The sequence below is a fragment of the Schistocerca gregaria genome, chromosome 3 (genome assembly GCF_023897955.1).
Source record: "Schistocerca gregaria isolate iqSchGreg1 chromosome 3, iqSchGreg1.2, whole genome shotgun sequence".
In the NCBI taxonomy this organism is placed as follows: Eukaryota; Metazoa; Arthropoda; class Insecta; order Orthoptera; family Acrididae; genus Schistocerca; species Schistocerca gregaria.
Genome location: NC_064922.1, coordinates 948,517,803 through 948,545,239, shown reverse-complemented (window position 1 = coordinate 948,545,239; position 27,437 = coordinate 948,517,803). Strand labels below are relative to the sequence as shown.

Below are 27,437 nucleotides of genomic sequence, written 5' to 3'. Positions count from 1 at the left end.
TGCATTACATGATCCTAGCTAAAATTTTGCATATACAATTCCAACTGCCAGCTCGTACACGTTTCTAGAAACGATCGCAAAACACTGAATCAGGTTCCACCGAGACTCGAACTCGGATCGCTGGATTCAAAGTCCAGAGTGCTAACCATTACACCATGGAACCGTGTGCATCTAGCGGACTTAAACTGAGCAGCATCATGTCATTAAACCGGTAAGCTGCGATTTATTACATGTAGCGTCCTCAGGAAGTGTTTGCGTGGCAAATGAAGCAACCAAGTAGGTTGAAAGTGGAGGGAACAACTTCGAATGTAGTGAGAATTCTTGCCAGTATTCGTACATGAAGTGATGTCGAAGGGTCAGGTAATCAAAATCGCGGAACAGCCACTTTCGTATGGTGGATGCTTTGTGCTGGAAGCAGCCTAGCTATGAAAACAGCTATGGACACAGAGTACTGTCGAAAAGTACGTGCCGTCACACAACGCTACGTAGTGGGCTGATGGTGCTTGACACGATTACATTTGCACTTCACACGATCGACATACTGTCTCACAACTCAAGCAGTTCTTTCAGCCTTCAACTACATTGGTCCTCAGCACAGCTCATGTTGTAGGTGTCGGATTAAGAAACCTCTTTGAGAATATGGTCCAGATTGGATGCTTCAATAGCAAGTGCGGCAAGATCTCAGTAGGTGGCGGGGTGCACACCTGCGTACTTTTGCGGCCTGTTGGTCTAGGGGTATGATTCCTGCTTTGGGTGCAGGAGGACCCGGGTTCAAATGCAGGACAGGCCCTACTTTTCACTTTCGCGACAACCAAGCACTACGATAAACTAGCGAGTCTCTGAAAGTAAGCCATGCAACGGGGCAAACTGCATGTCGGGCCACCGGCCAATGATACTGGCAAGTGCGTCTTGTGGAAAGCAATCTACGAAGCAGGATTAAGCCGTCTTCGATTACTTATATCTATACCTAAAGACTGACACGTACAACGATTCTATTCGTTTCCCAGGAACTAGTACATCGCATGCACGTTTGTTAAATGCATGTGCATGCAGCACCCAAAACGGAGACATGCTGGGAGAAGCAGCTGAGGTCGTCTTCTCGCAGTTGAACCCCTTACGTTCCGTTATTAATCCTAGTAGCAAAAGCATAAGCATTTGGAGCGTTCCCCATTCACGTGTGGACTGCTATTAACAATTTGCATTACATGATCCTAGCTAAAATTTTGCATATACAATTCCAGCTGCCAGCTCGTACACGTTTCTAGAAACGATCGCGAAACACTGAATCAGGTTCCACCGAGACTCGAACTCGGATCGCTGGATTCAAAGTCCAGAGTGCTAACCATTACACCATGGAACCGTGTGCATCTAGCGGACTTAAACTGAGCAGCATCATGTCATTAAACCGGTAAGCTGCGATTTATTACATGTAGCGTCCTCAGGACGTGTTTGCGTGGCAAATGAAGCAACCAAGTAGGTTGAAAGTGGAGGGAACAACTTCGAATGTAGTGAGAATTCTTGCCAGTATTCGTACATTAAGTGATGTCGAAGGGTCAGGTAATCAAAATCGCGGAACAGCCACTTTCGTATGGTGGATGCTTTGTGCTGGAAGCAGCCTAGCTATGAAAACAGCTATGGACACAGAGTACTGTCGAAAAGTACGTGCCGTCACACAACGCTACGTAGTGGGCTGATGGTGCTTGACACGATTACATTTGCACTTCACACGATCGACATACTGTCTCACAACTCAAGCAGCTCTTTCAGCCTTCAACTACATTGGTCCTCAGCACAGCTCATGTTGTAGGTGTCGGATTAAGAAACCTCTTTGAGAATATGGTCCAGATTGGATGCTTCAATAGCAAGTGCGGCAAGATCTGTGTAGGTGGCGGGGTGCACACCTGCGTACTTTTGCGGCCTGTTGGTCTAGGGGTATGATTCCTGCTTTGGGTGCAGGAGGTCCCGGGTTCAAATGCGGGACAGGCCCTACTTTTCACTTTCGCGACAACCAAGCACTACGATAAACTAGCGAGTCTCTGAAAGTAAGCCATGCAACTGGGCAAACTGCATGTCGGGCCACCGGCCAATGATACTGGCAAGTGCGTCTTGTGGAAAGCAATCTACGAAGCAGGATTAAGCCGTCTTCGATTACTTATATCTATACCTAAAGACTGACACGTACAACGATTCTATTCGTTTCCCAGGAACTCGTACATCGCATGCACGTTTGTTAAATGCATGTGCATGCAGCACCCAAAACGGAGACATGCTGGGAGAAGCAGCTGAGGTCGTCTTCTCGCAGTTGAACCCCTTACGTTCCGTTATTAATCCTAGTAGCAAAAGCATAAGCATTTGGAGCGTTCCCCATTCACGTGTGGACTGCTATTAACAATTTGCATTACATGATCCTAGCTAAAATTTTGCATATACAATTCCAACTGCCAGCTCGTACACGTTTCTAGAAACGATCGCAAAACACTGAATCAGGTTCCACCGAGACTCGAACTCGGATCGCTGGATTCAAAGTCCAGAGTGCTAACCATTACACCATGGAACCGTGTGCATCTAGCGGACTTAAACTGAGCAGCATCATGTCATTAAACCGGTAAGCTGCGATTTATTACATGTAGCGTCCTCAGGAAGTGTTTGCGTGGCAAATGAAGCAACCAAGTAGGTTGAAAGTGGAGGGAACAACTTCGAATGTAGTGAGAATTCTTGCCAGTATTCGTACATGAAGTGATGTCGAAGGGTCAGGTAATCAAAATCGCGGAACAGCCACTTTCGTATGGTGGATGCTTTGTGCTGGAAGCAGCCTAGCTATGAAAACAGCTATGGACACAGAGTACTGTCGAAAAGTACGTGCCGTCACACAACGCTACGTAGTGGGCTGATGGTGCTTGACACGATTACATTTGCACTTCACACGATCGACATACTGTCTCACAACTCAAGCAGTTCTTTCAGCCTTCAACTACATTGGTCCTCAGCACAGCTCATGTTGTAGGTGTCGGATTAAGAAACCTCTTTGAGAATATGGTCCAGATTGGATGCTTCAATAGCAAGTGCGGCAAGATCTCAGTAGGTGGCGGGGTGCACACCTGCGTACTTTTGCGGCCTGTTGGTCTAGGGGTATGATTCCTGCTTTGGGTGCAGGAGGACCCGGGTTCAAATGCAGGACAGGCCCTACTTTTCACTTTCGCGACAACCAAGCACTACGATAAACTAGCGAGTCTCTGAAAGTAAGCCATGCAACGGGGCAAACTGCATGTCGGGCCACCGGCCAATGATACTGGCAAGTGCGTCTTGTGGAAAGCAATCTACGAAGCAGGATTAAGCCGTCTTCGATTACTTATATCTATACCTAAAGACTGACACGTACAACGATTCTATTCGTTTCCCAGGAACTAGTACATCGCATGCACGTTTGTTAAATGCATGTGCATGCAGCACCCAAAACGGAGACATGCTGGGAGAAGCAGCTGAGGTCGTCTTCTCGCAGTTGAACCCCTTACGTTCCGTTATTAATCCTAGTAGCAAAAGCATAAGCATTTGGAGCGTTCCCCATTCACGTGTGGACTGCTATTAACAATTTGCATTACATGATCCTAGCTAAAATTTTGCATATACAATTCCAACTGCCAGCTCGTACACGTTTCTAGAAACGATCGCAAAACACTGAATCAGGTTCCACCGAGACTCGAACTCGGATCGCTGGATTCAAAGTCCAGAGTGCTAACCATTGCACCATGGAACCGTGTGCCTCTAGCGGACTTAAACGGAGCAGCATCATGTCATTAAACCGGTAAGCTGCGATTTATTACATGTAGCGTCCTCAGGAAGTGTTTGCGTGGCAAATGAAGCAACCAAGTAGGTTGAAAGTGGAGGGAACAACTTCGAATGTAGTGAGAATTCTTGCCAGTATTCGTACATGAAGTGATGTCGAAGGGTCAGGTAATCAAAATCGCGGAACAGCCACTTTCGTATGGTGGATGCTTTGTGCTGGAAGCAGCCTAGCTATGAAAACAGCTATGGACACAGAGTACTGTCGAAAAGTACGTGCCGTCACACAACGCTACGTAGTGGGCTGATGGTGCTTGACACGATTACATTTGCACTTCACACGATCGACATACTGTCTCACAACTCAAGCAGCTCTTTCAGCCTTCAACTACATTGGTCCTCAGCACAGCTCATGTTGAAGGTGTCGGATTAAGAAACCTCTTTGAGAATATGGTCCAGATTGGATGCTTCAATAGCAAGTGCGGCAAGATCTCAGTAGGTGGCGGGGTGCACAGCTGCGTACGTTTGCGGCCTGTTGGTCTAGGGGTATGATTCCTGCTTTGGGTGCAGGAGGTCCCGGGTTCAAATGCGGGACAGGCCCTACTTTTCACTTTCGCGACAACCAAGCACTACGATAAACTAGCGAGTCTCTGAAATTAAGCCATGCAACGGGGCAAACTGCATGTCGGGCCACCGGCCAATGATACTGGCAAGTGCGTCTTGTGGAAAGCAATCTACGAAGCAGGATTAAGCCGTCTTCGATTACTTATATCTATACCTAAAGACTGACACGTACAACGATTCTATTCGTTTCCCAGGAACTAGTACATCGCATGCACGTTTGTTAAATGCATGTGCATGCAGCACCCAAAACGGAGAGATGCTGGGAGAAGCAGCTGAGGTCGTCTTCTCGCAGTTGAACCCCTTACGTTCCGTTATTAATCCTAGTAGCAAAAGCATAAGCATTTGGAGCGTTCCCCATTCACGTGTGGACTGCTATTAACAATTTGCATTACATGATCCTAGCTAAAATTTTGCATATACAATTCCAACTGCCAGCTCGTACACGTTTCTAGAAACGATCGCAAAACACTGAATCAGGTTCCACCGAGACTCGAACTCGGATCGCTGGATTCAAAGTCCAGAGTGCTAACCATTACACCATGGAACCGTGTGCCTCTAGCGGACTTAAACGGAGCAGCATCATGTCATTAAACCGGTAAGCTGCGATTTATTACATGTAGCGTCCTCAGGAAGTGTTTGCGTGGCAAATGAAGCAACCAAGTAGGTTGAAAGTGGAGGGAACAACTTCGAATGTAGTGAGAATTCTTGCCAGTATTCGTACATGAAGTGATGTCGAAGGGTCAGGTAATCAAAATCGCGGAACAGCCACTTTCGTATGGTGGATGCTTTGTGCTGGAAGCAGCCTAGCTATGAAAACAGCTATGGACACAAAGTACTGTCGAAAAGTACGTGCCGTCACACAACGCTACGTAGTGGGCTGATGGTGCTTGACACGATTACATTTGCACTTCACACGATCGACATACTGTCTCACAACTCAAGCAGCTCTTTCAGCCTTCAACTACATTGGTCCTCAGCACAGCTCATGTTGTAGGTGTCGGATTAAGAAACCTCTTTGAGAATATGGTCCAGATTGGATGCTTCAATAGCAAGTGCGGCAAGATCTCAGTAGGTGGCGGGGTGCACAGCTGCGTACTTTTGTGGCCTGTTGGTCTAGAGGTATGATTCCTGCTTTGGGTGCAGGAGGTCCCGGGTTCAAATGCGGGACAGGCCCTACTTTTCACTTTCGCGACAACCAAGCACTACGATAAACTAGCGAGTCTCTGAAAGTAAGCCATGCAACGGGGCAAACTGCATGTCGGGCCACCGGCCAATGATACTGGCAAGTGCGTCTTGTGGAAAGCAATCTACGAAGCAGGATTAAGCCGTCTTCGATTACTTATATCTATACCTAAAGACTGACACGTACAACGATTCTATTCGTTTCCCAGGAACTAGTACATCGCATGCACGTTTGTTAAATGCATGTGCATGCAGCACCCAAAACGGAGAGATGCTGGGAGAAGCAGCTGAGGTCGTCTTCTCGCAGTTGAACCCCTTACGTTCCGTTATTAATCCTAGTAGCAAAAGCATAAGCATTTGGAGCGTTCCCCATTCACGTGTGGACTGCTATTAACAATTTGCATTACATGATCCTAGCTAAAATTTTGCATATACAATTCCAACTGGCAGCTCGTACACGTTTCTAGAAACGATCGCAAAACACTGAATCAGGTTCCACCGAGACTCGAACTCGGATCGCTGGATTCAAAGTCCAGAGTGCTAACCATTACACCATGGAACCGTGTGCCTCTAGCGGACTTAAACTGAGCAGCATCATGTCATTAAACCGGTAAGCTGCGATTTATTACATGTAGCGTCCTCAGGAAGTGTTTGCGTGGCAAATGAAGCAACCAAGTAGGTTGAAAGTGGAGGGAACAACTTCGAATGTAGCCAGAATTCTTGCCAGTATTCGTACATGAAGTGATGTCGAATGGTCAGGTAATCAAAATCGCGGAACAGCCACTTTCGTATGGTGGATGCTTTGTGCTGGAAGCAGCCTAGCTATGAAAACAGCTATGGACACAGAGTACTGTCGAAAAGTACGTGCCGTCACACAACGCTACGTAGTGGGCTGATGGTGCTTGACACGATTACATTTGCACTTCACACGATCGACATACTGTCTCACAACTCAAGCAGCTCTTTCAGCCTTCAACTACATTGGTCCTCAGCACAGCTCATGTTGTAGGTGTCGGATTAAGAAACCTCTTTGAGAATATGGTCCAGATTGGATGCTTCAATAGCAAGTGCGGCAAGATCTGTGTAGGTGGCGGGGTGCACAGCTGCTTACTTTTGCGGCCTGTTGGTCTAGGGGTATGATTCCTGCTTTGGGTGCAGGAGGTCCAGGGTTCAAATGCCGGACAGGCCCTACTTTTCACTTTCGCGACAACCAAGCACTACGACAAACTAGCGAGTCTCTGAAAGTAAGCCATGCAACGGGGCCAACTGCATGTCGGGCCACCGGCCAATGATACTGGCAAGTGCGTCTTGTGGAAACCAATCTACGAAGCAGGATTAATCCGTCTTCGATTACTTATATCTATACCTAAAGACTGACACGTACAACGATTCTTTTCGTTTCCCAGGAACTAGTACATCGCATGCACGTTTGTTAAATGCATGTGCATGCAGCACCCAAAACGGAGAGATGCTGGGAGAAGCAGCTGAGGTCGTCTTCTCGCAGTTGAACCCCTTACGTTCCGTTATTAATCCTAGTAGCAAAAGCATAAGCATTTGGAGCGTTCCCCATTCACGTGTGAACTGCTATTAACAATTTGCCGTCTTCGATTACTTATATCTATACCTAAAGACTGACACGTACAACGATTCTATTCGTTTCCCAGGAACTAGTACATCGCATGCACGTTTGTTAAATGCATGTGCATGCAGCACCCAAAACGGAGAGATGCTGGGAGTAGCAGCTGAGTTCGTCTTCTCGCAGTTGAACCCCTTACGTTCCGTTATTAATCCTAGTAGCAAAAGTATAAGCATTTGGAGCGTTCCCCTTTCACGTGTGGACTGCTATTAACAATTTGCATTACATGATCCTAGCTAAAATTTTGCATATACAATTCCAACTGCCAGCTCGTACACGTTTCTAGAAACGATCGCAAAACACTGAATCAGGTTCCACCAACACTCGAACTCGGATCGCTGGATTCAAAGTCCAGAGTGCCAACCATTACACCATGGAACCGTGTGCCTCTAGCGGACGTAATCTGAGCAGCATCATGTCATTAAACCGGTAAGCTGCGATTTATTACATGTAGCGTCCTCAGGAAGTGTTTGCGTGGCAAATGAAGCAACCAAGTTGGTTGAAAGTGGAGGGAACAACTTCGAATGTAGTGAGAATTCTTGCCAGTATTCGTACATTAAGTGATGTCGAATGGTCAGGTAAGCAAAATCGCGGAACAGCCACTTTCGTATGGTGGATGCTTTGTGCTGGAAGCAGCCTAGCTATGAAAACAGCTATGGACACAGAGTACTGTCGAAAAGTACGTGCCGTCACACAACGCTACGTAGAGGGCTGATGGTGCTTGACACGATTACATTTGCACTTCACACGATCGACATACTGTTTCACAACTCAAGCAGCTCTTTCAGCCTTCAACTACATTGGTCCTCAGCACAGCTCATGTTGTAGGTGTCGGATTAAGAAACCTCTTTGAGAATATGGTCTAGATTGGATGCTTCAATAGCAAGTGCGGCAAGATCTCAGTAGGTGGCGGGGTGCACAGCTGCTTACTTTTGCGGCCTGTTGGTCTAGGGGTATGATTCCTGCTTTGGGTGCAGGAGGTCCCGGGTTCAAATGCCGGACAGGCCCTACTTTTCACTTTCGCGACAACCAAGCACTACGATAAACTAGCGAGTCTCTGAAAGTAAGCCATGCAACGGGGCAAACTGCATGTCGGGCCACCGGCCAATGATACTGGCAAGTGCGTCTTGTGGAAAGCAATCTACGAAGCAGGATTAAGCCGTCTTCGATTACTTATATCTATACCTAAAGACTGACACGTACAACGATTCTATTCGTTTCCCAGGAACTCGTACATCGCATGCACGTTTGTTAAATGCATGTGCATGCAGCACCCAAAACGGAGAGATGCTGGGAGAAGCAGCTGAGGTCGTCTTATCGCAGTTGAACCCCTTACGTTCCGTTATTAATCCTAGTAGCAAAAGCACAAGCATTTGGAGCGTTCCCCATTCACGTGTGGACTGCTATTAACAATTTGCATTACATGATCCTAGCTAAAATTTTGCATATACAATTCCAACTGCCAGCTCGTACACGTTTCTAGAAACGATCGCAAAACACTAAATCAGGTTCCACCGAGACTCGAACTCGGATCGCTGGACTCAAAGTCCAGAGTGCTAACCATTACACCATGGAACCGTGTGCCTCTAGCGGACTTAAACTGAGCAGCATCATGTCATTAAACCGGTAAGCTGCGATTTATTACATGTAGCGTCCTCAGGAAGTGTTTGCGTGGCAAATGAAGCAACCAAGTAGGTTGAAAGTGGAGGGAACAACTTCGAATGTAGCGAGAATTCTTGCCAGTATTCGTACATTAAGTGATGTCGAAGGGTCAGGTAATCAAAATCGCGGAACAGCCACTTTCGTATGGTGGATGCTTTGTGCTGGAAGCAGCCTAGCTATGAAAACAGCTATGGACACAGAGTACTGCCGAAAAGTACGTGCCGTCACACAACGCTACGTAGTGGGCTGATGGTGCTTGACACGATTACATTTGCACTTCACACGATCGACACACTGTCTCACAACTCAAGCAGCTCTTTCAGCCTTCAACTACATTGGTCCTCAGCACAGCTCATGTTGTAGGTGTCGGATTAAGAAACCTCTTTGAGAATATGGTCCAGATTGGATGCTTCAATAGCAAGTGCGGCAAGATCTCAGTAGGTGGCGGGGTGCACACCTGCTTACTTTTGCGGCCTGTTGGTCTAGGGGTATGATTCCTGCTTTGGGTGCAGGAGGTCCAGGGTTCAAATGCCGGACAGGCCCTACTTTTCACTTTCGCGACAACCAAGCACTACGACAAACTAGCGAGTCTCTAAAAAGTAAGCCATGCAAAGGGGCCAACTGCATGTCGGGCCACCGGCCAATGATACTGGCAAGTGCGTCTTGTGGAAACCAATCTACGAAGCAGGATTAATCCGTCTTCGATTACTTATATCTATACCTAAAGACTGACACGTACAACGATTCTTTTCGTTTCCCAGGAACTAGTACATCGCATGCACGTTTGTTAAATGCATGTGCATGCAGCACCCAAAACGGAGAGATGCTGGGAGAAGCAGCTGAGGTCGTCTTGTCGCAGTTGAACCCCTTACGTTCCGTTATTAATCCTAGTAGCAAAAGCATAAGCATTTGGAGCGTTCCCCATTCACGTGTGAACTGCTATTAACAATTTGCCGTCTTCGATTACTTATATCTATACCTAAAGACTGACACGTACAACGATTCTATTCGTTTCCCAGGAACTAGTACATCGCATGCACGTTTGTTAAATGCATGTGCATGCAGCACCCAAAACGGAGAGATGCTGGGAGTAGCAGCTGAGTTCGTCTTCTCGCAGTTGAACCCCTTACGTTCCGTTATTAATCCTAGTAGCAAAAGCATAAGCATTTGGAGCGTTCCCCATTCACGTGTGGACTGCTATTAACAATTTGCATTACATGATCCTAGCTAAAATTTTGCATATACAATTCCAACTGCCAGCTCGTACACGTTTCTAGAAACGATCGCAAAACACTGAATCAGGTTCAACCAACACTCGAACTCGGATCGCTGGATTCAAAGTCCAGAGTGCTAACCATTACACCATGGAACCGTGTGCCTCTAGCGGACGTAATCTGAGCAGCATCATGTCATTAAACCGGTAAGCTGCGATTTATTACATGTAGCGTCCTCAGGAAGTGTTTGCGTGGCAAATGAAGCAACCAAGTTGGTTGAAAGTGGAGGGAACAACTTCGAATGTAGTGAGAATTCTTGCCAGTATTCGTACATTAAGTGATGTCGAATGGTCAGGTAATCAAAATCGCGGAACAGCCACTTTCGTAAGGTGGATGCTTTGTGCTGGAAGCAGCCTAGCTATGAAAACAGCTATGGACACAGAGTACTGTCGAAAAGTACGTGCCGTCACACAACGCTACGTAGAGGGCTGATGGTGCTTGACACGATTACATTTGCACTTCACACGATCGACATACTGTTTCACAACTCAAGCAGCTCTTTCAGCCTTCAACTACATTGGTCCTCAGCACAGCTCATGTTGTAGGTGTCGGATTAAGAAACCTCTTTGAGAATATGGTCTAGATTGGATGCTTCAATAGCAAGTGCGGCAAGATCTCAGTAGGTGGCGGGGTGCACAGCTTCGTACTTTTGCGGCCTGTTAGTCTAGGGGTATGATTCCTGCTTTGGGTGCAGGAGGTCCCGGGTTCAAATGCCGGACAGGCCCTACTTTTCACTTTCGCGACAACCAAGCACTACGATAAACTAGCGAGTCTCTGAAAGTAAGCCATGCAACGGGGCAAACTGCATGTCGGGCCACCGGCCAATGATACTGGCAAGTGCGTCTTGTGGAAAGCAATCTACGAAGCAGGATTAAGCCGTCTTCGATTACTTATATCTATACCTAAAGACTGACACGTACAACGATTCTATTCGTTTCCCAGGAACTCGTACATCGCATGCACGTTTGTTAAATGCATGTGCATGCAGCACCCAAAACGGAGAGATGCTGGGAGAAGCAGCTGAGGTCGTCTTCTCGCAGTTGAACCCCTTACGTTCCGTTATTAATCCTAGTAGCAAAAGCATAAGCATTTGGAGCGTTCCCCATTCACGTGTGGACTGCTATTAACAATTTGCATTACATGATCCCAGCTAAAATTTTGCATATACAATTCCAACTGCCAGCTCGTACACGTTTCTAGAAACGATCGCAAAACACTGCATCAGGTTCCACCGAGACTCGAACTCGGATCACTGGATTCAAAGTCCAGAATGCTAACCATTACACCATGGAACCGTGTGCCTCTAGCGGACTTAAACTGAGCAGCATCATGTCATTAAACCGGGAGCTGCGATTTATTACATGTAGCGTCCTCAGGAAGTGTTTGCGTGGCAAATGAAGCAACCAAGTAGGTTGAAAGTGGAGGGAACAACTTCGAATGTAGCGAGAATTCTTGCCAGTATTCGTACATGAAGTGATGTCGAAGGGTCAGGTAATCAAAATCGCGGAACAGCCACTTTCGTATGGTGGATGCTTTGTGCTGGAAGCAGCCTAGCTATGAAAACAGCTATGGACACAGAGTACTGTCGAAAAGTACGTGCTGTCACACAACGCTACGTAGTGGGCTGATGGTGCTTGACACGATTACATGTGCACTTCACACGATCGACATACTGTCTCACAACTCAAGCAGCTCTTTCAGCCTTCAACTACATTGGTCCTCAGCACAGCTCATGTTGTAGGTGTCGGATTAAGAAACCTCTTTGAGAATATGGTCCAGATTGGATGCTTCAATAGCAAGTGCGGCAAGATCTCAGTAGGTGGCGGGGTGCACAGCTGCGTACTTTTGCGGCCTGTTGGTCTAGGTGTATGATTCCTGCTTTGGGTGCAGGAGGTCCCGGGTTCAAATGCCGGACAGGCCCTACTTTTCACTTTCGCGACAACCAAGCGCTACGATAAACTAGCGAGTCTCTGAAAGTAAGCCATGCAACGGGGCAAACTGCATGTCGGGCCACCGGCCAATGATACTGGAAAGTGCGTCTTGTGGAAAGCAATCTACGAAGCAGGATTAATCCGTCTTCGATTACTTATATCTATACCTAAAGACTGACACGTACAACGATTCTATTCGTTTCCCAGGAACTAGTACATCGCATGCACGTTTGTTAAATGCATGTGCATGCAGCACCCAAAACGGAGATATGCTGGAAGAAGCAGCTGAGGTCGTCTTCTCGCAGTTGAACCCCTTACGTTCCGTTATTAATCCTAGTAGCAAAAGCATAAGCATTTGGAGCGTTCCCCATTCACGTGTGGATTAATCCGTCTTCGATTACTTATATCTATACCTAAAGACTGACACGTACAACGATTCTATTCGTTTCCCAGGAACTAGTACATCGCATGCACGTTTGTTAAATGCATGTGCATGCAGCACCCAAAACGGAGAGATGCTGGAAGAAGCAGCTGAGGTCGTCTTCTCGCAGTTGAACCCCTTACGTTCCGTTATTAATCCTAGTAGCAAAAGCATAAGCATTTGGAGCGTTCCCCATTCACGTGTGGACTGCTGTTAACAATTTGCATTACATGATCCTAGCTAAAATTTTGCATATACAATTCCAACTGCCAGCTCGTACACGTTTCTAGAAACGATCGCAAAACACTGAAACAGGTTCCACCGAGACTCGAACTCGGATCGCTGGATTCAAAGTCCAGAGTGCTAACCATTACACCATGAAACCGTGTGCCTCTAGTCGACTTAAACTGAGCAGCATCATGTCATTAAACCGGGAGCTGCGATTTATTACATGTAGCGTCCTCAGGAAGTGTTTGCGTGGCAAATGAAGCAACCAAGTAGGTTGAAAGTGGAGGGAACAACTTCGAATGTAGCGAGAATTCTTGCCAGTATTCGTACATGAAGTGATGTCGAAGGGTCAGGTAATCAAAATCGCGGAACAGCCACTTTCGTATGGTGGATGCTTTGTGCTGGAAGCAGCCTAGCTATGAAAACAGCTATGGACACAGAGTACTGTCGAAAAGTACGTGCTGTCACACAACGCTACGTAGTGGGCTGATGGTGCTTGACACGATTACATGCGCACTTCACACGATAGACATACTGTCTCACAACTCAAGCAGCTCTTTCAGCCTTCAACTACATTCGTCCTCAGCACAGCTCATGTTGTAGGTGTCGGATTAAGAAACCTCTTTGAGAATATGGTCCAGATTGGATGCTTCAATAGCAAGTGCGGCAAGATCTCAGTAGGTGGCGGAGTGCACAGCTGCGTACTTTTGCGGCCTGTTGGTCTAGGGGTATGATTCCTGCTTTGGGTGCAGGAGGTCCAGGGTTCCAATGCCGGACAGGCCCTACTTTTCACTTTCGCGACAACCAAGCACTACGATAAACCAGCGAGTCTCTGAAAGTAAGCCATGCAACTGGGCAAACTGCATGTCGGGCCACCGGCCAATGATACTGGCAAGTGCGTCTTGTGGAAAGCAATCTACGAAGCAGGATTAATCCGTCTTCGATTACTTATATCTATACCTAAAGACTGACACCTACAACGATTCTTTTCGTTTCCCAGGAACTAGTACATCGCATGCACGTTTGTTAAATGCATGTGCATGCAGCACCCAAAACGGAGAGATGCTGGGAGAAGCAGCTGAGGTCGTCTTCTCGCAGTTGAACCCCTTACGTTCCGTTATTAATCCTAGTAGCAAAAGCATAAGCATTTGGAGCGTTCCCCATTCACGTGTGGACTGCTATTAACAATTTGCATTACATGATCCTAGCTAAAATTTTGCATATACAATTCCAACTGCCAGCTCGTACACGTTTCTAGAAACGATCGCAAAAAACTGAATCAGGTTCCACCGAGACTCGAACTCGGATCGCTGGATTCAAAGTCCAGAGTGCTAACCATTACACCATGGAACCGTGTGCCTGTAGCGGACGTAAACTGAGCAGCATCATGTCATTAAACCGGGAGCTGCGATTTATTACATGTAGCGTCCTCAGGAAGTGTTTGCGTGGCAAATGAAGCAACCAAGTAGGTTGAAAGTGGAGGGAACAACTTCGAATGTAGCGAGAATTCTTGCCAGTATTCGTACATGAAGTGATGTCGAAGGGTCAGGTAATCAAAATCGCGGAACAGCCACTTTCGTATGGTGGATGCTTTGTGCTGGAAGCAGCCTAGCTATGAAAACAGCTATGGACACAGAGTACTGTCGAAAAGTACGTGCTGTCACACAACGCTACGTAGTGGGCTGATGGTGCTTGACACGATTACATGTGCACTTCACACGATCGACATACTGTCTCACAACTCAAGCAGCTCTTTCAGCCTTCAACAACATTGGTCCTCAGCACAGCTCATGTTGTAGGTGTCGGATTAAGAAACCTCTTTGAGAATATGGTCCAGATTGGATGCTTCAATAGCAAGTGCGGCAAGATCTCAGTAGGTGGCGGGGTGCACAGCTGCGTGCTTTTGCGGCCTGTTGGTCTAGGGGTATGATTCCTGCTTTGGGTGCAGGAGGTCCAGGGTTCCAATGCCGGACAGGCCCTACTTTTCACTTTCGCGACAACCAAGCACTACGATAAACTAGCGAGTCTCTGAAAGTAAGCCATGCAACGGGGCAAACTGCATGTCGGGCCACCGGCCAATGATACTGGCAAGTGCGTCTTGTGGAAAGCAATCTACGAAGCAGGATTAATCCGTCTTCGATTACTTATATCTATACCTAAAGACTGACACGTACAACGATTCTATTCGTTTCCCAGGAACTAGTACATCGCATGCACGTTTGTTAAATGCATGTGCATGCAGCACCCAAAACGGAGAGATGCTGGAAGAAGCAGCTGAGGTCGTCTTCTCGCAGTTGAACCCCTTACGTTCCGTTATTAATCCTAGTAGCAAAAGCATAAGCATTTGGAGCGTTCCCCATTCACGTGTGGACTGCTATTAACAATTTGCATTACATGATCCTAGCTAAAATTTTGCATATACAATTCCAACTGCCAGCTCGTACACGTTTCTAGAAACGATCGCAAAACACTGAAACAGGTTCCACCGAGACTCGAACTCGGATCGCTGGATTCAAAGTCCAGAGTGCTAACCATTACTCCATGAAACCGTGTGCCTCTAGTCGACTTAAACTGAGCAGCATCATGTCATTAAACCGGGAGCTGCGATTTATTACATGTAGCGTCCTCAGGAAGTGTTTGCGTGGCAAATGAAGCAACCAAGTAGGTTGAAAGTGGAGGGAACAACTTCGAATGTAGCGAGAATTCTTGCCAGTATTCGTACATGAAGTGATGTCGAAGGGTCAGGTAATCAAAATCGCGGAACAGCCACTTTCGTATGGTGGATGCTTTGTGCTGGAAGCAGCCTAGCTATGAAAACAGCTATGGACACAGAGTACTGTCGAAAAGTACGTGCTGTCACACAACGCTACGTAGTGGGCTGATGGTGCTTGACACGATTACATGTGCACTTCACACGATCGACATACTGTCTCACAACTCAAGCAGCTCTTTCAGCCTTCAACTACATTCGTCCTCAGCACAGCTCATGTTGTAGGTGTCGGATTAAGAAACCTCTTTGAGAATATGGTCCAGATTGGATGCTTCAATAGCAAGTGCGGCAAGATCTCAGTAGGTGGCGGGGTGCACAGCTGCGTGCTTTTGCGGCCTGTTGGTCTAGGGGTATGATTCCTGCTTTGGGTGCAGGAGGTCCAGGGTTCAAATGCCGGACAGGCCCTACTTTTCACTTTCGCGACAACCAAGCACTACGACAAACTAGCGAGTCTCTAAAAAGTAAGCCATGCAAAGGGGCCAACTGCATGTCGGGCCACCGGCCAATGATACTGGCAAGTGCGTCTTGTGGAAACCAATCTACGAAGCAGGATTAATCCGTCTTCGATTACTTATATCTATACCTAAAGACTGACACGTACAACGATTCTTTTCGTTTCCCAGGAACTAGTACATCGCATGCACGTTTGTTAAATGCATGTGCATGCAGCACCCAAAACGGAGAGATGCTGGGAGAAGCAGCTGAGGTCGTCTTGTCGCAGTTGAACCCCTTACGTTCCGTTATTAATCCTAGTAGCAAAAGCATAAGCATTTGGAGCGTTCCCCATTCACGTGTGAACTGCTATTAACAATTTGCCGTCTTCGATTACTTATATCTATACCTAAAGACTGACACGTACAACGATTCTATTCGTTTCCCAGGAACTAGTACATCGCATGCACGTTTGTTAAATGCATGTGCATGCAGCACCCAAAACGGAGAGATGCTGGGAGTAGCAGCTGAGTTCGTCTTCTCGCAGTTGAACCCCTTACGTTCCGTTATTAATCCTAGTAGCAAAAGCATAAGCATTTGGAGCGTTCCCCATTCACGTGTGGACTGCTATTAACAATTTGCATTACATGATCCTAGCTAAAATTTTGCATATACAATTCCAACTGCCAGCTCGTACACGTTTCTAGAAACGATCGCAAAACACTGAATCAGGTTCAACCAACACTCGAACTCGGATCGCTGGATTCAAAGTCCAGAGTGCTAACCATTACACCATGGAACCGTGTGCCTCTAGCGGACGTAATCTGAGCAGCATCATGTCATTAAACCGGTAAGCTGCGATTTATTACATGTAGCGTCCTCAGGAAGTGTTTGCGTGGCAAATGAAGCAACCAAGTTGGTTGAAAGTGGAGGGAACAACTTCGAATGTAGTGAGAATTCTTGCCAGTATTCGTACATTAAGTGATGTCGAATGGTCAGGTAATCAAAATCGCGGAACAGCCACTTTCGTAAGGTGGATGCTTTGTGCTGGAAGCAGCCTAGCTATGAAAACAGCTATGGACACAGAGTACTGTCGAAAAGTACGTGCCGTCACACAACGCTACGTAGAGGGCTGATGGTGCTTGACACGATTACATTTGCACTTCACACGATCGACATACTGTTTCACAACTCAAGCAGCTCTTTCAGCCTTCAACTACATTGGTCCTCAGCACAGCTCATGTTGTAGGTGTCGGATTAAGAAACCTCTTTGAGAATATGGTCTAGATTGGATGCTTCAATAGCAAGTGCGGCAAGATCTCAGTAGGTGGCGGGGTGCACAGCTTCGTACTTTTGCGGCCTGTTGGTCTAGGGGTATGATTCCTGCTTTGGGTGCAGGAGGTCCCGGGTTCAAATGCCGGACAGGCCCTACTTTTCACTTTCGCGACAACCAAGCACTACGAGAAACTAGCGAGTCTCTGAAAGTAAGCCATGCAACGGGGCAAACTGCATGTCGGGCCACCGGCCAATGATACTGGCAAGTGCGTCTTGTGGAAAGCAATCTACGAAGCAGGATTAAGCCGTCTTCGATTACTTATATCTATACCTAAAGACTGACACGTACAACGATTCTATTCGTTTCCCAGGAACTCGTACATCGCATGCACGTTTGTTAAATGCATGTGCATGCAGCACCCAAAACGGAGAGATGCTGGGAGAAGCAGCTGAGGTCGTCTTCTCGCAGTTGAACCCCTTACGTTCCGTTATTAATCCTAGTAGCAAAAGCATAAGCATTTGGAGCGTTCCCCATTCACGTGTGGACTGCTATTAACAATTTGCATTACATGATCCTAGCTAAAATTTTGCATATACAATTCCAACTGCCAGCTCGTACACGTTTCTAGAAACGATCGCAAAACACTGCATCAGGTTCCACCGAGACTCGAACTCGGATCACTGGATTCAAAGTCCAGAATGCTAACCATTACACCATGGAACCGTGTGCCTCTAGCGGACTTAAACTGAGCAGCATCATGTCATTAAACCGGGAGCTGCGATTTGTTACATGTAGCGTCCTCAGGAAGTGTTTGCGTGGCAAATGAAGCAACCAAGTAGGTTGAAAGTGGAGGGAACAACTTCGAATGTAGCGAGAATTCTTGCCAGTATTCGTACATGAAGTGATGTCGAAGGGTCAGGTAATCAAAATCGCGGAACAGCCACTTTCGTATGGTGGATGCTTTGTGCTGGAAGCAGCCTAGCTATGAAAACAGCTATGGACACAGAGTACTGTCGAAAAGTACGTGCTGTCACACAACGCTACGTAGTGGGCTGATGGTGCTTGACACGATTACATGTGCACTTCACACGATCGACATACTGTCTCACAACTCAAGCAGCTCTTTCAGCCTTCAACTACATTGGTCCTCAGCACAGCTCATGTTGTAGGTGTCGGATTAAGAAACCTCTTTGAGAATATGGTCCAGATTGGATGCTTCAATAGCAAGTGCGGCAAGATCTCAGTAGGTGGCGGGGTGCACAGCTGCGTACTTTTGCGGCCTGTTGGTCTAGGTGTATGATTCCTGCTTTGGGTGCAGGAGGTCCCGGGTTCAAATGCCGGACAGGCCCTACTTTTCACTTTCGCGACAACCAAGCACTACGATAAACTAGCGAGTCTCTGAAAGTAAGCCATGCAACGGGGCAAACTGCATGTCGGGCCACCGGCCAATGATACTGGAAAGTGCGTCTTGTGGAAAGCAATCTACGAAGCAGGATTAATCCGTCTTCGATTACTTATATCTATACCTAAAGACTGACACGTACAACGATTCTATTCGTTTCCCAGGAACTAGTACATCGCATGCACGTTTGTTAAATGCATGTGCATGCAGCACCCAAAACGGAGATATGCTGGAAGAAGCAGCTGAGGTCGTCTTCTCGCAGTTGAACCCCTTACGTTCCGTTATTAATCCTAGTAGCAAAAGCATAAGCATTTGGAGCGTTCCCCATTCACGTGTGGATTAATCCGTCTTCGATTACTTATATCTATACCTAAAGACTGACACGTACAACGATTCTATTCGTTTCCCAGGAACTAGTACATCGCATGCACGTTTGTTAAATGCATGTGCATGCAGCACCCAAAACGGAGAGATGCTGGAAGAAGCAGCTGAGGTCGTCTTCTCGCAGTTGAACCCCTTACGTTCCGTTATTAATCCTAGTAGCAAAAGCATAAGCATTTGGAGCGTTCCCCATTCACGTGTGGACTGCTGTTAACAATTTGCATTACATGATCCTAGCTAAAATTTTGCATATACAATTCCAACTGCCAGCTCGTACACGTTTCTAGAAACGATCGCAAAACACTGAAACAGGTTCCACCGAGACTCGAACTCGGATCGCTGGATTCAAAGTCCAGAGTGCTAACCATTACACCATGAAACCGTGTGCCTCTAGTCGACTTAACTGAGCAGCATCATGTCATTAAACCGGGAGCTGCGATTTATTACATGTAGCGTCCTCAGGAAGTGTTTGCGTGGCAAATGAAGCAACCAAGTAGGTTGAAAGTGGAGGGAACAACTTCGAATGTAGCGAGAATTCTTGCCAGTATTCGTACATGAAGTGATGTCGAAGGGTCAGGTAATCAAAATCGCGGAACAGCCACTTTCGTATGGTGGATGCTTTGTGCTGGAAGCAGCCTAGCTATGAAAACAGCTATGGACACAGAGTACTGTCGAAAAGTACGTGCTGTCACACAACGCTACGTAGTGGGCTGATGGTGCTTGACACGATTACATGCGCACTTCACACGATAGACATACTGTCTCACAACTCAAGCAGCTCTTTCAGCCTTCAACTACATTCGTCCTCAGCACAGCTCATGTTGTAGGTGTCGGATTAAGAAACCTCTTTGAGAATATGGTCCAGATTGGATGCTTCAATAGCAAGTGCGGCAAGATCTCAGTAGGTGGCGGAGTGCACAGCTGCGTACTTTTGCGGCCTGTTGGTCTAGGGGTATGATTCCTGCTTTGGGTGCAGGAGGTCCAGGGTTCCAATGCCGGACAGGCCCTACTTTTCACTTTCGCGACAACCAAGCACTACGATAAACCAGCGAGTCTCTGAAAGTAAGCCATGCAACTGGGCAAACTGCATGTCGGGCCACCGGCCAATGATACTGGCAAGTGCGTCTTGTGGAAAGCAATCTACGAAGCAGGATTAATCCGTCTTCGATTACTTATATCTATACCTAAAGACTGACACCTACAACGATTCTTTTCGTTTCCCAGGAACTAGTACATCGCATGCACGTTTGTTAAATGCATGTGCATGCAGCACCCAAAACGGAGAGATGCTGGGAGAAGCAGCTGAGGTCGTCTTCTCGCAGTTGAACCCCTTACGTTCCGTTATTAATCCTAGTAGCAAAAGCATAAGCATTTGGAGCGTTCCCCATTCACGTGTGGACTGCTATTAACAATTTGCATTACATGATCCTAGCTAAAATTTTGCATATACAATTCCAACTGCCAGCTCGTACACGTTTCTAGAAACGATCGCAAAAAACTGAATCAGGTTCCACCGAGACTCGAACTCGGATCGCTGGATTCAAAGTCCAGAGTGCTAACCATTACACCATGGAACCGTGTGCCTGTAGCGGACGTAAACTGAGCAGCATCATGTCATTAAACCGGGAGCTGCGATTTATTACATGTAGCGTCCTCAGGAAGTGTTTGCGTGGCAAATGAAGCAACCAAGTAGGTTGAAAGTGGAGGGAACAACTTCGAATGTAGCGAGAATTCTTGCCAGTATTCGTACATGAAGTGATGTCGAAGGGTCAGGTAATCAAAATCGCGGAACAGCCACTTTCGTATGGTGGATGCTTTGTGCTGGAAGCAGCCTAGCTATGAAAACAGCTATGGACACAGAGTACTGTCGAAAAGTACGTGCTGTCACACAACGCTACGTAGTGGGCTGATGGTGCTTGACACGATTACATGTGCACTTCACACGATCGACATACTGTCTCACAACTCAAGCAGCTCTTTCAGCCTTCAACAACATTGGTCCTCAGCACAGCTCATGTTGTAGGTGTCGGATTAAGAAACCTCTTTGAGAATATGGTCCAGATTGGATGCTTCAATAGCAAGTGCGGCAAGATCTCAGTAGGTGGCGGGGTGCACAGCTGCGTGCTTTTGCGGCCTGTTGGTCTAGGGGTATGATTCCTGCTTTGGGTGCAGGAGGTCCCGGGTTCAAATGCCGGACAGGCCCTACTTTTCACTTTCGCGACAACCAAGCACTACGATAAACTAGCGAGTCTCTGAAAGTAAGCCATGCAACGGGGCAAACTGCATGTCGGGCCACCGGCCAATGATACTGGCAAGTGCGTCTTGTGGAAAGCAATCTACGAAGCAGGATTAATCCGTCTTCGATTACTTATATCTATACCTAAAGACTGACACGTACAACGATTCTATTCGTTTCCCAGGAACTAGTACATCGCATGCACGTTTGTTAAATGCATGTGCATGCAGCACCCAAAACGGAGAGATGCTGGAAGAAGCAGCTGAGGTCGTCTTCTCGCAGTTGAACCCCTTACGTTCCGTTATTAATCCTAGTAGCAAAAGCATAAGCATTTGGAGCGTTCCCCATTCACGTGTGGACTGCTATTAACAATTTGCATTACATGATCCTAGCTAAAATTTTGCATATACAATTCCAACTGCCAGCTCGTACACGTTTCTAGAAACGATCGCAAAACACTGAAACAGGTTCCACCGAGACTCGAACTCGGATCGCTGGATTCAAAGTCCAGAGTGCTAACCATTACTCCATGAAACCGTGTGCCTCTAGTCGACTTAAACTGAGCAGCATCATGTCATTAAACCGGGAGCTGCGATTTATTACATGTAGCGTCCTCAGGAAGTGTTTGCGTGGCAAATGAAGCAACCAAGTAGGTTGAAAGTGGAGGGAACAACTTCGAATGTAGCGAGAATTCTTGCCAGTATTCGTACATGAAGTGATGTCGAAGGGTCAGGTAATCAAAATCGCGGAACAGCCACTTTCGTATGGTGGATGCTTTGTGCTGGAAGCAGCCTAGCTATGAAAACAGCTATGGACACAGAGTACTGTCGAAAAGTACGTGCTGTCACACAACGCTACGTAGTGGGCTGATGGTGCTTGACACGATTACATGTGCACTTCACACGATCGACATACTGTCTCACAACTCAAGCAGCTCTTTCAGCCTTCAACTACATTCGTCCTCAGCACAGCTCATGTTGTAGGTGTCGGATTAAGAAACCTCTTTGAGAATATGGTCCAGATTGGATGCTTCAATAGCAAGTGCGGCAAGATCTCAGTAGTGGGCAGGGTGCACAGCTGCGTACTTTTGCGGCCTGTTGGTCTAGGGGTATGATTCCTGCTTTGGGTGCAGGAGGTCCAGGGTTCAAATGCCGGACAGGCCCTACTTTTCACTTTCGCGACAACCAAGCACTACGATAAACCAGCGAGTCTCTGAAAGTAAGCCATGCAACGGGGCCAACTGCATGTCGGGCCACCGGCCAATGATACTGGCAAGTGCGTCTTGTGGAAAGCAATCTACGAAGCAGGATTAATCCGTCTTCGATTACTTATATCTATACCTAAAGACTGACACGTACAAAGATCCTTTTCGTTTCCCAGGAACTAGTACATCGCATGCACGTTTGTTAAATGCATGTGCATGCAGCACCCAAAACGGAGAGATGCTGGGAGAAGCAGCTGAGGTCGTCTTCTCGCAGTTGAACCCCTTACGTTCCGTTATTAATCCTAGTAGCAAAAGCATAAGCATTTGGAGCGTTCCCCATTCACGTGTGGACTGCTATTAACAATTTGCATTACATGATCCTAGCTAAAATTTTGCATATACAATTCCAACTGCCAGCTCGTACACGTTTCTAGAAACGATCGCAAAAAACTGAATCAGGTTCCACCGAGACTCGAACTCGGATCGCTGTATTCAAAGTCCAGAGTGCTAACCATTACTCCATGGAACCGTGTGCCTCTAGCAGTCGTAAACTGAGCAGCATCATGTCATTAAACCGGGAGCTGCGATTTATTACATGTAGCGTCCTCAGGAAGTGTTTGCGTGGCAAATGAAGCAACCAAGTAGGTTGAAAGTGGAGGGAACAACTTCGAATGTAGCGAGAATTCTTGCCAGTATTCGTACATGAAGTGATGTCGAAGGGTCAGGTAATCAAAATCGCGGAACAGCCACTTTCGTATGGTGGATGCTTTGTGCTGGAAGCAGCCTAGCTATGAAAACAGCTATGGACACAGAGTACTGTCGAAAAGTACGTGCTGTCACACAACGCTACGTAGTGGGCTGATGGTGCTTGACACGATTACATGTGCACTTCACACGATCGACATACTGTCTCACAACTCAAGCAGCTCTTTCAGCCTTCAACTACATTGGTCCTCAGCACAGCTCATGTTGTAGGTGTCGGATTAAGAAACCTCTTTGAGAATATGGTCCAGATTGGATGCTTCAATAGCAAGTGCGGCAAGATCTCAGTAGGTGGCGGGGTGCACAGCTGCGTACTTTTGCGGCCTGTTGGTCTAGGGGTATGATTCCTGCTTTGGGTGCAGGAGGTCCCGGGTTCAAATGCCGGACAGGCCCTACTTTTCACTTTCGCGACAACCAAGCACTACGATAAACTAGCGAGTCTCTGAAAGTAAGCCATGCAACGGGGCAAACTGCATGTCGGGCCACCGGCCAATGATACTGCCAAGTGCGTCTTGTGGAAAGCAATCTACGAAGCAGGATTAAGCCGTCTTCGATTACTTATATCTATACCTAAAGACTGACACGTACAACGATTCTATTCGTTTCCCAGGAACTAGTACATCGCATGCACGTTTGTTAAATGCATGTGCATGCAGCACCCAAAACGGAGAGATGCTGGGAGAAGCAGCTGAGGTCGTCTTCTCGCAGTTGAACCCCTTACGTTCCGTTATTAATCCTAGTAGCAAAAGCATAAGCATTTGGAGCGTTCCCCATTCACGTGTGGACTGCTATTAACAATTTGCATTACATGATCCTAGCTAAAATTTTGCATATACAATTCCAACTGCCAGCTCGTACACGTTTCTAGAAACGATCGCAAAAAACTGAATCAGGTTCCACCGAGACTCGAACTCGGATCGCTGGATTCAAAGTCCAGAGTGCTAACCATTACACCATGGAACCGTGTGCCTGTAGCGGACGTAAACTGAGCAGCATCATGTCATTAAACCGGGAGCTGCGATTTATTACATGTAGCGTCCTCAGGAAGTGTTTGCGTGGCAAATGAAGCAACCAAGTAGGTTGAAAGTGGAGGGAACAACTTCGAATGTAGCGAGAATTCTTGCCAGTATTCGTACATGAAGTGATGTCGAAGGGTCAGGTAATCAAAATCGCGGAACAGCCACTTTCGTATGGTGGATGCTTTGTGCTGGAAGCAGCCTAGCTATGAAAACAGCTATGGACACAGAGTACTGTCGAAAAGTACGTGCTGTCACACAACGCTACGTAGTGGGCTGATGGTGCTTGACACGATTACATGTGCACTTCACACGATCGACATACTGTCTCACAACTCAAGCAGCTCTTTCAGCCTTCAACTACATTGGTCCTCAGCACAGCTCATGTTGTAGGTGTCGGATTAAGAAACCTCTTTGAGAATATGGTCCAGATTGGATGCTTCAATAGCAAGTGCGGCAAGATCTCAGTAGGTGGCGGGGTGCACAGCTGCGTGCTTTTGCGGCCTGTTGGTCTAGGGGTATGATTCCTGCTTTGGGTGCAGGAGGTCCCGGGTTCAAATGCCGGACAGGCCCTACTTTTCACTTTCGCGACAACCAAGCACTACGATAAACTAGCGAGTCTCTGAAAGTAAGCCATGCAACGGGGCAAACTGCATGTCGGGCCACCGGCCAATGATACTGGCAAGTGCGTCTTGTGGAAAGCAATCACCGAAGCAGGATTAATCCGTCTTCGATTACTTATATCTATACCTAAAGACTGACACGTACAACGATTCTATTCGTTTCCCAGGAACTAGTACATCGCATGCACGTTTGTTAAATGCATGTGCATGCAGCACCCAAAACGGAGAGATGCTGGAAGAAGCAGCTGAGGTCGTCTTCTCGCAGTTGAACCCCTTACGTTCCGTTATTAATCCTAGTAGCAAAAGCATAAGCATTTGGAGCGTTCCCCATTCACGTGTGGACTGCTATTAACAATTTGCATTACATGATCCTAGCTAAAATTTTGCATATACAATTCCAACTGCCAGCTCGTACACGTTTCTAGAAACGATCGCAAAACACTGAAACAGGTTCCACCGAGACTCGAACTCGGATCGCTGGATTCAAAGTCCAGAGTGCTAACCATTACTCCATGAAACCGTGTGCCTCTAGTCGACTTAAACTGAGCAGCATCATGTCATTAAACCGGGAGCTGCGATTTATTACATGTAGCGTCCTCAGGAAGTGTTTGCGTGGCAAATGAAGCAACCAAGTAGGTTGAAAGTGGAGGGAACAACTTCGAATGTAGCGAGAATTCTTGCCAGTATTCGTACATGAAGTGATGTCGAAGGGTCAGGTAATCAAAATCGCGGAACAGCCACTTTCGTATGGTGGATGCTTTGTGCTGGAAGCAGCCTAGCTATGAAAACAGCTATGGACACAGAGTACTGTCGAAAAGTACGTGCTGTCACACAACGCTACGTAGTGGGCTGATGGTGCTTGACACGATTACATGTGCACTTCACACGATCGACATACTGTCTCACAACTCAAGCAGCTCTTTCAGCCTTCAACTACATTCGTCCTCAGCACAGCTCATGTTGTAGGTGTCGGATTAAGAAACCTCTTTGAGAATATGGTCCAGATTGGATGCTTCAATAGCAAGTGCGGCAAGATCTCAGTAGTGGGCAGGGTGCACAGCTGCGTACTTTTGCGGCCTGTTGGTCTAGGGGTATGATTCCTGCTTTGGGTGCAGGAGGTCCAGGGTTCAAATGCCGGACAGGCCCTACTTTTCACTTTCGCGACAACCAAGCACTACGATAAACCAGCGAGTCTCTGAAAGTAAGCCATGCAACGGGGCCAACTGCATGTCGGGCCACCGGCCAATGATACTGGCAAGTGCGTCTTGTGGAAAGCAATCTACGAAGCAGGATTAATCCGTCTTCGATTACTTATATCTATACCTAAAGACTGACACGTACAAAGATCCTTTTCGTTTCCCAGGAACTAGTACATCGCATGCACGTTTGTTAAATGCATGTGCATGCAGCACCCAAAACGGAGAGATGCTGGGAGAAGCAGCTGAGGTCGTCTTCTCGCAGTTGAACCCCTTACGTTCCGTTATTAATCCTAGTAGCAAAAGCATAAGCATTTGGAGCGTTCCCCATTCACGTGTGGACTGCTATTAACAATTTGCATTACATGATCCTAGCTAAAATTTTGCATATACAATTCCAACTGCCAGCTCGTACACGTTTCTAGAAACGATCGCAAAAAACTGAATCAGGTTCCACCGAGACTCGAACTCGGATCGCTGTATTCAAAGTCCAGAGTGCTAACCATTACTCCATGGAACCGTGTGCCTCTAGCGGTCGTAAACTGAGCAGCATCATGTCATTAAACCGGGAGCTGCGATTTATTACATGTAGCGTCCTCAGGAAGTGTTTGCGTGGCAAATGAAGCAACCAAGTAGGTTGAAAGTGGAGGGAACAACTTCGAATGTAGCGAGAATTCTTGCCAGTATTCGTACATGAAGCGATGTCGAAGGGTCAGGTAATCAAAATCGCGGAACAGCCACTTTCGTATGGTGGATGCTTTGTGCTGGAAGCAGCCTAGCTATGAAAACAGCTATGGACACAGAGTACTGTCGAAAAGTACGTGCTGTCACACAACGCTACGTAGTGGGCTGATGGTGCTTGACACGATTACATGTGCACTTCACACGATCGACATACTGTCTCACAACTCAAGCAGCTCTTTCAGCCTTCAACTACATTGGTCCTCAGCACAGCTCATGTTGTAGGTGTCGGATTAAGAAACCTCTTTGAGAATATGGTCCAGATTGGATGCTTCAATAGCAAGTGCGGCAAGATCTCAGTAGGTGGCGGGGTGCACAGCTGCGTACTTTTGCGGCCTGTTGGTCTAGGGGTATGATTCCTGCTTTGGGTGCAGGAGGTCCCGGGTTCAAATGCCGGACAGGCCCTACTTTTCACTTTCGCGACAACCAAGCACTACGATAAACTAGCGAGTCTCTGAAAGTAAGCCATGCAACGGGGCAAACTGCATGTCGGGCCACCGGCCAATGATACTGCCAAGTGCGTCTTGTGGAAAGCAATCTACGAAGCAGGATTAAGCCGTCTTCGATTACTTATATCTATACCTAAAGACTGACACGTACAACGATTCTATTCGTTTCCCAGGAACTAGTACATCGCATGCACGTTTGTTAAATGCATGT

At 47.0% G+C, this 27,437-nt stretch overlaps 29 non-coding genes across 29 annotated transcripts; 12 read left to right on the top strand and 17 right to left on the bottom strand.

Annotated features, from left to right (window-relative positions):
- Positions 1 to 91: 91 nt before the first annotated feature.
- Positions 92 to 163, bottom strand: Trnaq-uug (transfer RNA glutamine (anticodon UUG)). The gene has a single exon. It is a non-coding gene; the product is annotated as a tRNA-Gln (tRNA).
- Positions 164 to 1,288: 1,125 nt separating this feature from the next.
- Trnaq-uug (transfer RNA glutamine (anticodon UUG)) lies at positions 1,289 to 1,360 on the bottom strand. Its single transcript has one exon. It is a non-coding gene; the product is annotated as a tRNA-Gln (tRNA).
- Positions 1,361 to 2,485: 1,125 nt separating this feature from the next.
- Trnaq-uug (transfer RNA glutamine (anticodon UUG)) lies at positions 2,486 to 2,557 on the bottom strand. Its single transcript has one exon. It is a non-coding gene; the product is annotated as a tRNA-Gln (tRNA).
- Positions 2,558 to 3,682: 1,125 nt separating this feature from the next.
- Trnaq-uug (transfer RNA glutamine (anticodon UUG)) lies at positions 3,683 to 3,754 on the bottom strand. The gene has a single exon. It is a non-coding gene; the product is annotated as a tRNA-Gln (tRNA).
- A 1,125-nt stretch (positions 3,755 to 4,879) lies between these two features.
- On the bottom strand, positions 4,880 to 4,951 carry Trnaq-uug (transfer RNA glutamine (anticodon UUG)). The gene has a single exon. It is a non-coding gene; the product is annotated as a tRNA-Gln (tRNA).
- A 1,125-nt stretch (positions 4,952 to 6,076) lies between these two features.
- Positions 6,077 to 6,148, bottom strand: Trnaq-uug (transfer RNA glutamine (anticodon UUG)). Its single transcript has one exon. It is a non-coding gene; the product is annotated as a tRNA-Gln (tRNA).
- A 555-nt stretch (positions 6,149 to 6,703) lies between these two features.
- On the top strand, positions 6,704 to 6,775 carry Trnap-ugg (transfer RNA proline (anticodon UGG)). Its single transcript has one exon. It is a non-coding gene; the product is annotated as a tRNA-Pro (tRNA).
- Positions 6,776 to 8,158: 1,383 nt separating this feature from the next.
- On the top strand, positions 8,159 to 8,230 carry Trnap-ugg (transfer RNA proline (anticodon UGG)). Its single transcript has one exon. It is a non-coding gene; the product is annotated as a tRNA-Pro (tRNA).
- A 498-nt stretch (positions 8,231 to 8,728) lies between these two features.
- On the bottom strand, positions 8,729 to 8,800 carry Trnaq-uug (transfer RNA glutamine (anticodon UUG)). The gene has a single exon. It is a non-coding gene; the product is annotated as a tRNA-Gln (tRNA).
- A 555-nt stretch (positions 8,801 to 9,355) lies between these two features.
- On the top strand, positions 9,356 to 9,427 carry Trnap-ugg (transfer RNA proline (anticodon UGG)). Its single transcript has one exon. It is a non-coding gene; the product is annotated as a tRNA-Pro (tRNA).
- Positions 9,428 to 10,811: 1,384 nt separating this feature from the next.
- On the top strand, positions 10,812 to 10,883 carry Trnap-ugg (transfer RNA proline (anticodon UGG)). Its single transcript has one exon. It is a non-coding gene; the product is annotated as a tRNA-Pro (tRNA).
- Positions 10,884 to 11,381: 498 nt separating this feature from the next.
- Positions 11,382 to 11,453, bottom strand: Trnaq-uug (transfer RNA glutamine (anticodon UUG)). Its single transcript has one exon. It is a non-coding gene; the product is annotated as a tRNA-Gln (tRNA).
- Positions 11,454 to 12,823: 1,370 nt separating this feature from the next.
- On the bottom strand, positions 12,824 to 12,895 carry Trnaq-uug (transfer RNA glutamine (anticodon UUG)). Its single transcript has one exon. It is a non-coding gene; the product is annotated as a tRNA-Gln (tRNA).
- Positions 12,896 to 14,019: 1,124 nt separating this feature from the next.
- On the bottom strand, positions 14,020 to 14,091 carry Trnaq-uug (transfer RNA glutamine (anticodon UUG)). The gene has a single exon. It is a non-coding gene; the product is annotated as a tRNA-Gln (tRNA).
- A 1,124-nt stretch (positions 14,092 to 15,215) lies between these two features.
- On the bottom strand, positions 15,216 to 15,287 carry Trnaq-uug (transfer RNA glutamine (anticodon UUG)). The gene has a single exon. It is a non-coding gene; the product is annotated as a tRNA-Gln (tRNA).
- Positions 15,288 to 15,841: 554 nt separating this feature from the next.
- Positions 15,842 to 15,913, top strand: Trnap-ugg (transfer RNA proline (anticodon UGG)). The gene has a single exon. It is a non-coding gene; the product is annotated as a tRNA-Pro (tRNA).
- A 1,384-nt stretch (positions 15,914 to 17,297) lies between these two features.
- Positions 17,298 to 17,369, top strand: Trnap-ugg (transfer RNA proline (anticodon UGG)). The gene has a single exon. It is a non-coding gene; the product is annotated as a tRNA-Pro (tRNA).
- A 498-nt stretch (positions 17,370 to 17,867) lies between these two features.
- Trnaq-uug (transfer RNA glutamine (anticodon UUG)) lies at positions 17,868 to 17,939 on the bottom strand. Its single transcript has one exon. It is a non-coding gene; the product is annotated as a tRNA-Gln (tRNA).
- Positions 17,940 to 19,309: 1,370 nt separating this feature from the next.
- On the bottom strand, positions 19,310 to 19,381 carry Trnaq-uug (transfer RNA glutamine (anticodon UUG)). Its single transcript has one exon. It is a non-coding gene; the product is annotated as a tRNA-Gln (tRNA).
- Positions 19,382 to 20,504: 1,123 nt separating this feature from the next.
- On the bottom strand, positions 20,505 to 20,576 carry Trnaq-uug (transfer RNA glutamine (anticodon UUG)). Its single transcript has one exon. It is a non-coding gene; the product is annotated as a tRNA-Gln (tRNA).
- Positions 20,577 to 21,130: 554 nt separating this feature from the next.
- Trnap-ugg (transfer RNA proline (anticodon UGG)) lies at positions 21,131 to 21,202 on the top strand. The gene has a single exon. It is a non-coding gene; the product is annotated as a tRNA-Pro (tRNA).
- Positions 21,203 to 21,700: 498 nt separating this feature from the next.
- Trnaq-uug (transfer RNA glutamine (anticodon UUG)) lies at positions 21,701 to 21,772 on the bottom strand. The gene has a single exon. It is a non-coding gene; the product is annotated as a tRNA-Gln (tRNA).
- A 554-nt stretch (positions 21,773 to 22,326) lies between these two features.
- Positions 22,327 to 22,398, top strand: Trnap-ugg (transfer RNA proline (anticodon UGG)). The gene has a single exon. It is a non-coding gene; the product is annotated as a tRNA-Pro (tRNA).
- A 1,124-nt stretch (positions 22,399 to 23,522) lies between these two features.
- Positions 23,523 to 23,594, top strand: Trnap-ugg (transfer RNA proline (anticodon UGG)). Its single transcript has one exon. It is a non-coding gene; the product is annotated as a tRNA-Pro (tRNA).
- Positions 23,595 to 24,092: 498 nt separating this feature from the next.
- Trnaq-uug (transfer RNA glutamine (anticodon UUG)) lies at positions 24,093 to 24,164 on the bottom strand. The gene has a single exon. It is a non-coding gene; the product is annotated as a tRNA-Gln (tRNA).
- Positions 24,165 to 24,718: 554 nt separating this feature from the next.
- Trnap-ugg (transfer RNA proline (anticodon UGG)) lies at positions 24,719 to 24,790 on the top strand. The gene has a single exon. It is a non-coding gene; the product is annotated as a tRNA-Pro (tRNA).
- A 498-nt stretch (positions 24,791 to 25,288) lies between these two features.
- Trnaq-uug (transfer RNA glutamine (anticodon UUG)) lies at positions 25,289 to 25,360 on the bottom strand. Its single transcript has one exon. It is a non-coding gene; the product is annotated as a tRNA-Gln (tRNA).
- A 554-nt stretch (positions 25,361 to 25,914) lies between these two features.
- On the top strand, positions 25,915 to 25,986 carry Trnap-ugg (transfer RNA proline (anticodon UGG)). Its single transcript has one exon. It is a non-coding gene; the product is annotated as a tRNA-Pro (tRNA).
- A 1,124-nt stretch (positions 25,987 to 27,110) lies between these two features.
- On the top strand, positions 27,111 to 27,182 carry Trnap-ugg (transfer RNA proline (anticodon UGG)). The gene has a single exon. It is a non-coding gene; the product is annotated as a tRNA-Pro (tRNA).
- The last annotated feature ends 255 nt before the right edge of the window (positions 27,183 to 27,437 follow it).